The sequence below is a fragment of the Lolium perenne genome, chromosome 1, assembly GCF_019359855.2.
Source record: "Lolium perenne isolate Kyuss_39 chromosome 1, Kyuss_2.0, whole genome shotgun sequence".
Taxonomy (NCBI): domain Eukaryota; kingdom Viridiplantae; phylum Streptophyta; class Magnoliopsida; order Poales; family Poaceae; genus Lolium; species Lolium perenne.
Genome location: NC_067244.2, coordinates 270,447,956 through 270,460,672, shown reverse-complemented (window position 1 = coordinate 270,460,672; position 12,717 = coordinate 270,447,956). Strand labels below are relative to the sequence as shown.

Sequence of the window (12,717 nt, the reverse complement as noted above, 5' to 3'; positions counted from 1 at the left end):
AGTGAAAAAGTTAGTGAAAAAGTTAGTGTTAGTGTTAGTGTTAGTGAAAAAGTTAGTGAAAAAGTTAGAGTTAGTGTTAGTGAAAAAGTTAGTGAAAAAGTTAGTGTTAGTGTTAGTGTTAGTGAAAAATTAGTTAGTTAGTGTTAGTGTTAGTTAGTAAGTATGTAGTGCCACCGCGCCCCCGGCCCAAAATAAAGTATGTAGTGCCGGCGCCCCCCAAACGGTAGTGCCGGCACCGACTATGTAGTGAATTTTTTTTTTAATTTATGTTAACGTTGGTACATATACATATGATTTGTTTTCATAGCTACGATGCCGCGACAGCCGCCGCGCCGTGGTCTGACTCTTCTAGAGGAGATGGAGCAGATGGGGGAGGTCCGGGACTGGGCTCCGCCGGGGTGGCAATGGGAGGTCTTAGCTTCCGGGTCGCGCACCTTGGTGCGGAATCCGGGTCCCGTTGTCGACCCGGAAATTCTTTGGTGGAGGTCTTATGGGCCACGGTCGTTTCAGAGGGAGCCGGCCCCGCCGGAGGAGTTAGCTCAGCGCATTGAAGCGGAGGACAAGCACGTTCGCCGTTACATGTACGCGTTAGACAACATGTATAGGACCGGATGGAGCGTTATGGCGGGGATCTCATGTTAGCTATGCTCCCGTTGTTGTTCCGTGGCTTTGGGGGTACACCCAGCGCGGCTCAGGACCCGGTCGGCGCCCTCTAGGACCCGGTCTGCGCGGTTGAGTGGTTGTAGTAGTGATTGATGTATTAGGGTTAAATAAACATGAACCCGATCTATGTATGCATGTAACTGCACTATCTGCTTTCAGCACTATATTATCGATCCTTAGTTAAGAACTACATATGTAACTCCATTTTCAGTTTTCTGCATTATCCTTAATTTGATCATATGATGGTTCCTATGTATAGCTTGCAGGTCGTTGTAGAAAGCATGGACAGAGATGAAATTCAAGAAAATTTCATGGAGAACCTCATAGCAAACGGTACTCTGGATGATCGCGACGACGACGTTATTCCAGATGATGGTGGTGACGATGTCACCGCAACTTATTTGAATGACTCCGGTGAGGGAGCGGAGAATATTGAGGAAGAAGATCCTAGTGGCGCCGGTGAGGAACAAGATCATCATAATGGCTCCCGAACTGTAGTTATCACCGAGGTATATAAATTAATTAAGCCGCTGTTGATCGACTAGATGCATTAACTAATTAAATTGTACTGACTATGAATTATTTCTTTTTTAGCCCTCCGGATCGAGCACTTCTTCTGTAAAGTCGAGGAAGCGAGGCCCGGCCAAAAAGTTGGATGACGGTGTTAGGCACGACATCACCCACATCGAAAAGGATGGTAAACCGATTGCTCCAGAGAAAGGTGCAAAGGCATTTATAGCTCAATGCGGAGTGCTTGTTAGGGACCACGTCCTGATCACCGTTCGAGAATGGCACAAGCCGAAGGGACTAGTGTTGTCTGCAGAGGAAGAAGCTCAAGGTCTTTATATCGATGATGTAGCCAAAAACAGCATTCTGAACAAGCTCATGTCACATTTCAACATAGTACACGAAGAGGGGGATGATGCTGAAAAGGCCAAGATGGAGCAGGCCCTCCGCGAGTTTGGCAAGAAGAAGATGGCCGAACTATTCAAGAACCACAAGAAAAGATTGCGCCGCCTTATCAAGATAAAGAAGATTCCGGACAGTGAGAAGGTAAAAAATCACTGGGACGAATTCGTGAAGTACAAAGACGGAGTCAGAAGAATTTAAGAAAAGGTCGGAAACAAATAAGGCAAATGCTGCGTTGAAGCTATATCACCAAATTCTGGGTCCAGGTGGATACAGGGCTAACCGTCCTAAGTGGCAGGCAGCTGAGGCGGAACTGACCAGGAAAGGGATCAGATTAGGGACACACGGTTGGATCGAACGGTGCAAGGAGTGGTTCTACGGGATTGGGGGAACGTTGCATCCAGAAACAGGGAAGTGCATATATAAGAAAGCTCATCTGAAGTTTCCCATTGAAGCCCTGGAACAAGCACATGGGGACGTGGAGGCGGGGTTGTTCCAGCCCGAAAGAGAGAACGATGAGCTGACACGCGCCCTTGGGAACAAAGAACACGCCGGACGAACACGAGGAACAGAAGGCTCCGTTCCGTGGAAGTATGGCTTTCCTGCGGAAAGGAAGAGATTTCCTGATAAAAGCCATGAGAGGAGAAAGGCAAGGGAAACAGACCGCCTAGCTAACTTAGAGGAGGGTATGAGCACCATGAAAGCCCAATTAACCATGGTAACCCAAGTACTTACATCTCAGATGGCTCAGGGGCAGGCTGTAGATCCTGCATTGCTCAATGCCCTCGCCCCGCTGCAATCTCAACCACACCGGAAAAGCAGCGTGGCTTCCTCTCAGCAGGTGGATAATGATGATGATGACCAGGTGGTCGAGCCTCCTCGCTACCCCCCGTGGATGATCTCACTGAGAGCCATCCTTGTGAGCTGCATGTTAAAGTTTTCAACCTATCCTTCAAGGCGGCGATCGGCATCCTCTTACCTACAAGGTCTTACCATTGCCGTCCGGTCCAAGACGACTTTGCTGTTGTGATGGTGGATGAAGTGTTGAGAGATTATGAGGGGTTGGTGCTTGAGCACCCTGCAGGTGAAGATGGGGAAATCAAAGAACTGGGAGAAGCCCGTAGAACCACCGTGCAATGGCGGAAGGAGAACATTGTGTTTCCAGGTGAGAAGCCAACAAGCAGGCCGCCTCCGCCTCCTCCGCCACCTGTGCAGTCTCCTCCGCGTGATGATTCTCCTCTGCGCGATGATGATTCCCCTATGCATGACCAGTCTCCTCCGCGTGAAAATACTCCGCCGCCTCCTCCTCCTCGTCAGGAGACTCCGCCGCCTCCACCTAAGCAAAAGAGGAAGCGGTCCGCGGCACCTCCTACAGCTCCGAAGAGATCATCAACTCCAATGAGGGCACGTACTCCGAGTTGTTACCACATGAGCAGATCAAGAGCAAAAGGCGTTTCTTGCGCCGAAGAAGATGTTTATTCCACCGCAGACAGTGAAGCACTTTGCCGAGACGAGAATGAAGAGACCTGAGCTGAGAGCTGATTATGACCGCTCTCTTGGACAGTCCTCTAGAGCGAGCAAAGAAGCAAAAAAAGTCGCCCAGCTTGGACAGCAGGACATTCAGGCCGTACCCCACTTCATCGTGGAGCCCTATCATGATCCAGAGACGGCATCGATGATCGAACGGGCGGCTCGAGCTCAGGGAGCATCAGTTGAGTACGAAGATTACTATCCAACGGCTCAAGTGGTAAACAAGTATAGATACGGATCTGATCTCGTCAAACCTGGCGAGCTCGCGCGTCTAGGGACTCAGATGCGAAGGTTGCATGAATGGTACCTGAAAGCCTATCGAAGAGGTGATGCCTACCTCACGGTGTATCTTAGAGATGAGCATTACTTCCGGGGGAAAGACGAGATAAACCTTGAGTTAGAAGAACTGTTTCAGTTATTCAATCAAGACGCCCTCGACAAAGCTGTCATCAGTTGCTACTGCCCGTAAGTGATTTATTTGTGTAATTAAGTTTGTAGCTCATTCATTTGCACTAACAATTATCCTCATTATATTCTTTGTGTACGCTATACATTTAATTATGCAGAATGAAGAAGCTGGAATACAAAAGAGGCAAGCTCCTACCACTGGGGTTCATAGACCCAAACACAGTTCATGAAGTTACGGTTCGAGACTTCGCCAAGGACACAGAGGACAACATCGTAATATTTTTAGAGAAGCAAGCAGACAAAGAGGATATATTCTTTCCCTACAACTTCAAGTGAGTGTTATATATAACATAAATTATGCTTGTGCACCTTCCACTTTATTCTCGTAATCATTAAGCTATGCTTGTGCAGATTTCACTTTATTCTCCTAATCATTGATCTTCGCCTTGGAGTCGTAAAAGTCATGGACTCGAAACGTAAAGAATATGCGGAATGGGCGGACATGGCTGCCATCCTCCAGAGGTAGTTTCAATCAATTTCGTATTGGCATCTTCATCTGTTCTAATTCGAAGATATCATCAACTAATCAATTACTCATTTACTCATTATTTTTTGCCGGGCAGGGCTTGGAAACGGTTCATCAATACTGTTCCGGGTAAATGGAAACCGGAGCTTACATTTGAAGATTACCCTATAAGTAGTACTATATATATAGCTATGTCCGTGAAACTTTATATATGATATTTACTTTCAATACGATGCTTGATTATTAGTTTGATCGAACTATTTTTTCGTAAAGTGTATGAGGCAGGAACCCGGGAATAACTTATGTGGATACTACGTCTGCACCTTCATTCGTGACATGGCCTGTCCCAACGGTGGGGATGCCCGTATACTCCAGACTCGTGTACGATAACAAATTTTCACAATTAATCTTAATTAGTACCATCTATTGTATTGAGTTCCATTCATATATTGATCTCCTTTTTTAAATATAGATGATACGCCTGCGGGACACTCTCATAACGGAGGATCAAATAAAAGCAATTCAAGAGGAAATCGCGGGATTCTTTATTACCGAGGCCCTTACCCCAGGTGGAGAGCGCTATCGGCAGATCGTGACGGCGGAGGATATTCGTCGAGGAGATGTTGTATTGTAAATATGCATGCATTACGTGTACTGTTGACGATGTCGTGTACTGTTGACGATGTCTATATATATTCATGACGATTTTTTGTGGTTTCTTGAATGATATATATGCATTGCTGAAACTCTGCCAAGAGAAACGCTGGTACAGCCTAAACCTGTGCCGCGGCAGAGAAATAGCAATTCTCTGCCGCGGCAGAGAAACCTAGGCCCGGTTCGTACCACGAACCGGGACCAAAGGCCTTCCACCGCGAGCTCCCTAGCCGCACCACGTGTCGAGGCCTTTAGGCCCGGTTAAACTTTGAACCGGGACTAAAGGGTACCCCCTTTAGTCCCGCCTAATTGGTCCCGGTTTGGGAACCGGGACTGAAGGCCCAAATGGACCGGGCCTATTGCCCCTTTTTCTACTAGTGGGTCTTTATGCCCCTTGGTACTATCTACGAAAGGATACTTGCAAGTTTCCTAAGAGTGCATAGAGAAAGTTGTTTTTGTTTGCAAGAAAGTAATGAAAGCAGGTAAAGTAACAAGTTTGTTGGGATTGGTGTTGGAACTCAACAAGGCTTAAATTTTCTCGGGATTGTAGAATACACCGCTAGCACGTGAGAATTAATTATGATTATGATAACCTACATATTTTTTCATGATATGTGTAGGGAGGGCTCCATAATAAGATGTTCACCAACAAGTCTCACGAGCATCCGCTTCTAGAGTCATGTGATGAGGTCATCTCTAAATAACCAGTGTAATGCTGCAAGCAAATCACTTAACATCACAATTAAGGTTCCCCCATTGATATCGTTATTATCTTAGTGAATCTCTCATTATACCCCTTTCACCGTGCAGTTTCACCGTGCAGGTTGTAAGCCAATGCTTGTAGTCACAAGTAGCACCGGGCATACTCTCATACACGTCCAAAGAGTAGATCCCTCTCTTTAGTCCCGAAGGTAAATGTTATGTGGTCGACTTCACATAAAATATAAAGGGAGAAATCGAACACAATGTCATAGATCAAGTAAACATCAAAGACCAAAGTTATAGATCATCTTTATTTCACTTAATAATAATGTTAGGGTTTCTCCATCTCCCTAGGAACAAGGTGAACTACTCACACATGAAGACAATCAACAACATCATCATATTCAAACGGATGGATTGCAAAGGTAATAATGGGATCAAGTGCAAACCCACAATAGTGACTGGAATTACAGCAAGATCTAAATGTATGAGAGATGGGATAGTGGTGTTGATGGAGATGCAGCGGTTTATGATGAGAGTGACGATGTGTTGTTATCTAATGATCCCTGAAGCAGCAAGGATTTTACCTTCTCCAAGTTCCTCCTTCAGATCCTTTCCTAGCGTGGTGTTTCGTGGCTGGTGGTGTTTGTGTATGCTGTATCTTAGATTAGTCTTCGCGAGGTGAATATATTTGATGAGACGGTCCTCCTAGTGGGTCATATGGGCAGCCGGTACGAGTGTGCTTCACTCGTATTCGTGGTCGTTAAAACCTCTGGAGCTTCCTCTTGCGTCCTTTATTCACCCAGGTGCGTTAAAAAATATTTAAATGACTTTTTATCCCTTGAAAATATCATATTATTACATTACATGAATGTCCCAATTGATATATTCATAAAATACTTGATAATTTGGATCATGCTGAAACAAGGGTAAAAGGTGCGCGCGAACGCCGTAAAATACCAAAATCCTATGTCTACTTATGAAAAACAAGAGGTAAAAATGCTTCAAATATGGACTCATCACCTCTCTTCCTAACCTTTCATCTCTTATTCCAAATGACCTCCGGACAATCCAGACTCCACCAGAATGAGATTTCCCCAATACGAAATATCGTCCGAATGATTCTGAGAATGATTCCATATATATGGTATACCTAGAACACTTCCAATGTTACCCTGAATCATTTACAACTATCTTGAAGTGACCTCGGAAGTTTCTCTCTTAGTCATAAATCCTCCAGAACAAGTCTGGATGCTACCGGAATTATTCCAAACAACTTCTCTCACCCACCCACCATAATAGAACTCTCACGATAGATTGTACAACCTTAAATGTGTAACCCTACATGTACTTTCTGATCAATAACCAATGTTGGGCTATGGACATCCACGTTGGCTCCTTTGCATACTCGAAGTTTGGAACTTGGACAAACCTTCCATGTTGTTTATATGTTATTCCCTTTGTTGCACGCCATTTTGATGACCCGATGCGAGACTTTGGTATACCTGTGATTACCTCTTTGATCACTATACATATTATCCTCGATCTGGTATTAGTGCTCATTTCGCGTCTGGTGTATATTGATGATGTCATGTGATTAATGTCACATTCTGTCTGCGCATACATGTTACCTAACATCACAATACCGAGAGGGCACAATTCATATCTCTCCTTTGTAACAAGGAACAAATCCGAGTCTTGAATCGTTAAGCTTCCCTTATCTTCGGATATACCTGAGCCTTAACCTTTCCAACGCGCAGGGTTACTGATAAGGGCTGATAAGATCAAAGCATACCCTTTGATATGATGTGTTGTAATATTCTCATGGTCAAACTACTTATACATAATGTATCACTTAAGATATTTTGCTACTAACCATTTAGAATGTTGCGTAGCATATTAGTGACTTGGGTCTCTTCAGTGCGATTGTTCAGCCTAATAATCCACCCTAATTGTTGTTAGCATTGCCATGATCATTATCAGAAAAGATTGATCATCTCATATTGGAGGAACACCGCAATTATAGCATAAAGGATAAACTTAATTAATAATAAACATGGAATAGTAGATAATAAAGAAACTATTATTATTATTATTATTATTATTATTATTACTAGCAAAAGTGCCCGTGCGTTGCAACGGGAAAAGACAAACAAAAACTGCAGTGACACATGGTCGAGAAAAGAATGATGAAAGGAGAGTAATAAAAATATTTTACACAATCTAGCCATGCTTGTCAGGAGATGTGAACCGTAATAAATATTTATTTGTTTATCGAACTAAAAAACAGAATGTTTAGTTCATGCAGAAGACAACACTAAAAATGTTTATTCATTAAATTAATTTTTTTTAAAGAAATATTAAATGAATAAAGTTTAAGTTCCAAAACTTTGTATTAGCGAGGACTGAAGAATTCCTCTAGAATAAAAACCCAACAGAGTCACACCATGGTAAAACCTATTAATCGGTAGTACTCTAGTTGCATTTCTATTGTGAATGAGCAATACCTCAAATCATAATACCTGCAAAATTTAAACATAACCAATCGCTCTGCTGATCCACATTGCCGAGCTGCTCTCAACGCTATACATACCGCGGGCAGCGGATGCAGCCAGAAGAGTCGAATTGAGATAAGGCAGCCCCGACTTCACGGGGCTAGATTGGCTTCAGAGGGACGTAGGAATTCAAAGTGTGCAGTCGAATTTTGAAGATCGCTAATCAAATCCCTAAATTTTGGAGGATTGCTCCTCTTCCTCTGCTCTCATTGGTGTCGCGTGCGACCCTGCGTTGTTGTCATCTGAAGAAATCGAACAAATCCAGCTTTGTCCGTGCATAGCTTGCTAGCTGCTGCCCTCCCCGAAAAATCAATCGGCAGTATTGTGAGGAGTACTCCGTAGTTTTTTGAAGTGAGCATTGCTCCCTACGCCATTGCATCAGCAGCAAAATTGATTTAGCTCACCTGATTGCTCTCCTCCAAAACAATTTTTGGGGAAATTGGAGAGTTAGTGCTTATTGAAGATAACAGGCGCGGCGGCGTGAGGGTAGTCAGCTAGCCCGTGGAGATCCGTCATTGCAGAGGCCCATCCATGACCGTGGTGGGGGAGGAAGCGAAGGGCGGCGGAGATACGCGTGTACTCGTACAACACACCGTAGGCACAGGCAGCAGAAAAATCCACGATGAATAAAGCAACGAATGAACGTCATCGCCGGGAATCGATTACCACCTCGCCGATCTGGTATTTGTCCGCTGAAAATCTGACAGCTTCAGGGGTCTCGATCTCGTTTGTGTGGTTCGATTACCACCTCGCCGAAAATCTCACAGCATCAGCGGTCACCAAGCGCGCGAGTTGGAGCGATGTAGACCGTATGTGGCCGCGCGCAAGGAAGAGGGCGGCCGTCCCCGGCGTCAACATCCGTTGATCCCATCGGCTCCAAGCCCTGCCCGGCGTAATGTCGACGGGAAAAGGAGGGGCGCTGGCTGCAGGGGCATGTCCGGCGCTGGGAGGCGCGCAGGATGAGGGATGGTGCCGGGGGCCTAGCCGGCGGCGGGAGACGCGCAGGACGGGGGCTGTCGACGGGGGCCTAGCCGGCGGCCGGAGGCGCGCGGCTCGTTTCGGTTGAGGAGTAAAGGAGCCAAAAAGAAAAGGAAAAATGAACCGGTACGATGGCATTTTGCTGTGTTATGCAGATTGGTGGGAGGGTAAAATCGGAAAATAAAATGTTGGACGAAAATTTTGGCAGAAACCTTAGCTCCTTTATTATTACTAGCAAAAGTGCCCGTGCGTTGCACCGGGTGAAACAAATAATCAAACGTTTCAAAAGGACCATCAGTGTTAACACTATTTCTCTTTGTCACCATCCCTGATGCTGGTCACATTTTCTCCTATTTACATGATCATACCTAATAAGATTAGATTCCAAGCCGATCCATGCACCCACCTGTAATACCGCAAACCGGTAATAATGGTGTGCCCTATTCTTAAATTTTATTAAAATATGAATTCTAATAAATTATAGTTAGTACACACATATTATTTTTCTAATGGTTCTAAAACTTAGTAGGAAACATATATACAACTCACATTTTTCATTACAATATGCCTCGTGGGTAGCACCGGGTTAGATGAATTGGGTGCAATGATAAAGTGTGACTTTATCGTACATTCACTTTGTACTACTTACTTCATGCAATAATTGTATCGTACATTTACTTTGTGCTTCTTACTTCGTACAATCGTTAATAAGTAAATTACTACAACAATTTGGTTAATACCCTTATTAGGTTTGGTTGTGATTTTATTTTTACATCATTATGATGTCATCCCATCATTACATTGCATGTTTTTGGCATGTTTCTGTTAAATCCTATTAAAATCTTCAAACCCTACAGTGGTCCCCTTTCTCACCTGATTATCCTATTCACGTTCTAGCAGGAAAATGCCGCGGCCTCCGGCAATACCTTAGCGGTCGTCCGCTTCTCCGAGTTGCGCCTAAAAATAAAATAATAATATTGTTTTGGATATGTTGTAATTTTTAAAAGCAATTTTTAAAAATAGTTGTCCTTTTCGTTTTTCTTCCGTTTAGCCTTTGCTCTTTGCAAGTCGCCCACCACCGCATCTGGCCGCCGGCGTTCGCTCCATATCTCGGGACGGCAACGTCGGTGGCGCCTGTCGTCTCGGCCGTAGCTCTACTGAGCTGGCTCAGTGCTCCTCTCATTCGCTCCTCCCAGATCTCGGACGGCAGTCTGTGGCTGCTCTCGCGTCTCACACCATAGTAGCGGGCTTAATTCCTTTCTCATCATTAAATCTTTTAGGCCAATGAATGGTGCTGCTACTTTTTATTAATTTAGGCAACCCACACAATCCCTTCCGTTTGTAATCAGCGCAACGCCCCATCATCTATGGTTTGTGTAGTTTCCGACTTGGCTTGCTGATGCTCCAGGTTATTTGTAAAGGTATATAAACCAGTCAGACTGGATGTAAACGAGCAGGGTGGGACTAAAGGTAATACCTAGTACATTGTCAAAAAAAAGAAGTAATACCTAGTACTGTCGAAGCAGGTCTTATTTCACCCAGCTGTCATTTATCGTATAGCCCATCACATAGGTACTCATACCCGTTAGGCCCATCTGCCAAGCTAGGTGCAGCCGAACTGGTCCATGGGCCAGGCCAGCAAAGCTACGCACCCCAACAGCCCAAACTTATCCCCTCCCTTTGGTCACCACACACGCAAGCTTCACTGCCGCCGCCGCTGCTAGCTTCTGCTCCGGCGCGTGCTCTAATGTTCATCGACGTCCCGCCCGTCTCTCCGCCTAGCTGTGCGCGACCGCCACCGACATGGTCCTATATTCCCCTCGTCGCTCCCCCGTCCTCATTCACGTATCCCTTCCCCCGAGAACATGGCCCGTCTCGATCTCCATGGAAGGATGGCGGCGCCTGCGAAGAATCTGTAAGGGACCTTGTCGCGGAAGGCCATTTAGGCTGGATGGAGTCTGGTGAGGGAGAGGCTAACCACCGCAACCCACCTATTACAGCTGTGTAAAAAAAAACTGTCAAACAGAGGATGAATCGGGTCAACGCCATTGTCAAACAGAGAGATCGGGACGCACCGGGCTGCCGGCGGGGAGTCAGCGGTGGGGATCTCTTGGAAGTAACGACGGGAAGCTCTTGGGGGCGGGGGAATCTGGTTGCGATACCTTGCGGTCTCTAGCGTCCGCCGTCGGCCCGTCGCACGCCGCTCGGCTGCTGCCGACCGCGTGTTGGTCCAAATCCCCTCTCGCCTCCCGCTCTGCTATTGACCAGCTTCGGATCGTAGAACGGTGCACGTCATGCTCGGTGGAGTTCAGAGGCTGCGCTCGCAGGGATCCTCACGCGTGCGGAGAGCCCTTGACCATGCACGCCCAGACGAAATCTGGATCCATACTACCTGGCCCTCGACCACACGCGTCCGGGAGCAGCGGCGAAGATGAGGATTTGATGCGGGGATCCCGGCGGTCGCGCGCATGTGAATCAGAGTGGATTGTTCGGTGAGCTGAGGCCCGAGGAAATAAAACGAGCCACAACCGGTAAGACCGCAACTTCTGCGGTGGCATTGCTTGTAAATTCGACTGAAAAGTAAGGGCAATTAAAAAACGGACGAAAAAATTGGGGAGAAACCTTACTTCCTTTATTAGTAGGTATAGATATATAGATTATTATTATTATTATTATTATCTATATCTATACATAATAATAAAGGAGCTAACGTTTCCGTGGTTCGGTCCGTTTGTTTCTGCCAAAAATTTCGTCAAACATTTTTTAGGACAGATTTGCCCTCCCACCAAGTCTCATAGTACTCACAATGCCGCCGTGTGTACCGGTTCCTTCTTCTTTTTCTTCCAACCCGACCGAACTTCTCCTCCACAACTAGCCACCAGCACTCGATCTCCGGCGAGCGGCGCCACCAAACTCCTCCACGGTCGCCACGTGCTTTCCCTGTCCCTCCTCGCGCGGTGTATATCCGCTCCATAATTCCCTCCCAGCCAACGAGATTCCAGTCGCGAGATCTGACTGGTATCAAGGCGTTGCTGCTTCCCGGTGTGCAGACGCCGGTAGGCAGCGGCTGGACTGGGGTGATCTTGTTGCTGGCGAAGTCGTGGGAGCCCGACCACACCACCTGTTGGACGTGCAGTCGGTCCGTCCGAGCTCTTGCAGTCAGGGTCCAGCAACATGATGTGTCTGCGCTCGGAATTCTCTCGATCCCCCTCTCTCCTTCCCGATTCTCCTCTTTCTCTCCCTGATTTGTCTTTCAATGAGTAGGGAAGATGGAGAGGGGCGGGTGGGGAAAAACGCCGGCAGATCACGCTAACTTGGCGGTGCTGCAGGGCAATAAGCAGCGGCCGCGGCTCAATCCAGCAGGAATTGCGGCAGATGGCTGGCGCCTGCCCCGGCGGTGGTTGGTCCTGCTCTCATTCTTTATGTGAAGCCCTCTCAGCTGTATGCTGTACTGTATGATGGCTCAGCTCTGTTGCTCTCCAATCTCTCTTTCTTTTCTGTTTACAACAAATTTCAGTTTCGGTTTGCATACACACCTTAGGCCATGCTACCCCAGATGATATCGCATCTGAAAGTGCCATCTGTGGAATGTAATACCAACGCTGCCTGGAAAGCACATCATACTCAACCTCACGTAGTGATGCAGATACAAGTTAATTAGATATTCAACATGTAAAATACTATTTGATGGACTAATACTCTTGCCGTGAATCTGATCCCAGTTTTAGCGTTTCAGCCTAACAAAAATCAAAACGTGAAATATTAGTGTGGATTGGTTCCGATTGCAGGTGG

The 12,717-nt window shown here is 46.2% G+C and overlaps 1 long non-coding RNA gene across 1 annotated transcript; it reads right to left on the bottom strand.

Moving 5' to 3' along the window:
• Window positions 1-10,430: 10,430 nt before the first annotated feature.
• Window positions 10,431-11,389, bottom strand: LOC127328253 (uncharacterized). The gene is made up of 2 exons (XR_007868966.1): window positions 11,001-11,389; window positions 10,431-10,925 (listed from the first exon to the last, which is right to left on the bottom strand). It is a non-coding gene; the product is annotated as an uncharacterized lncRNA (long non-coding RNA).
• Between the last annotated feature and the right edge of the window lie 1,328 nt (window positions 11,390-12,717).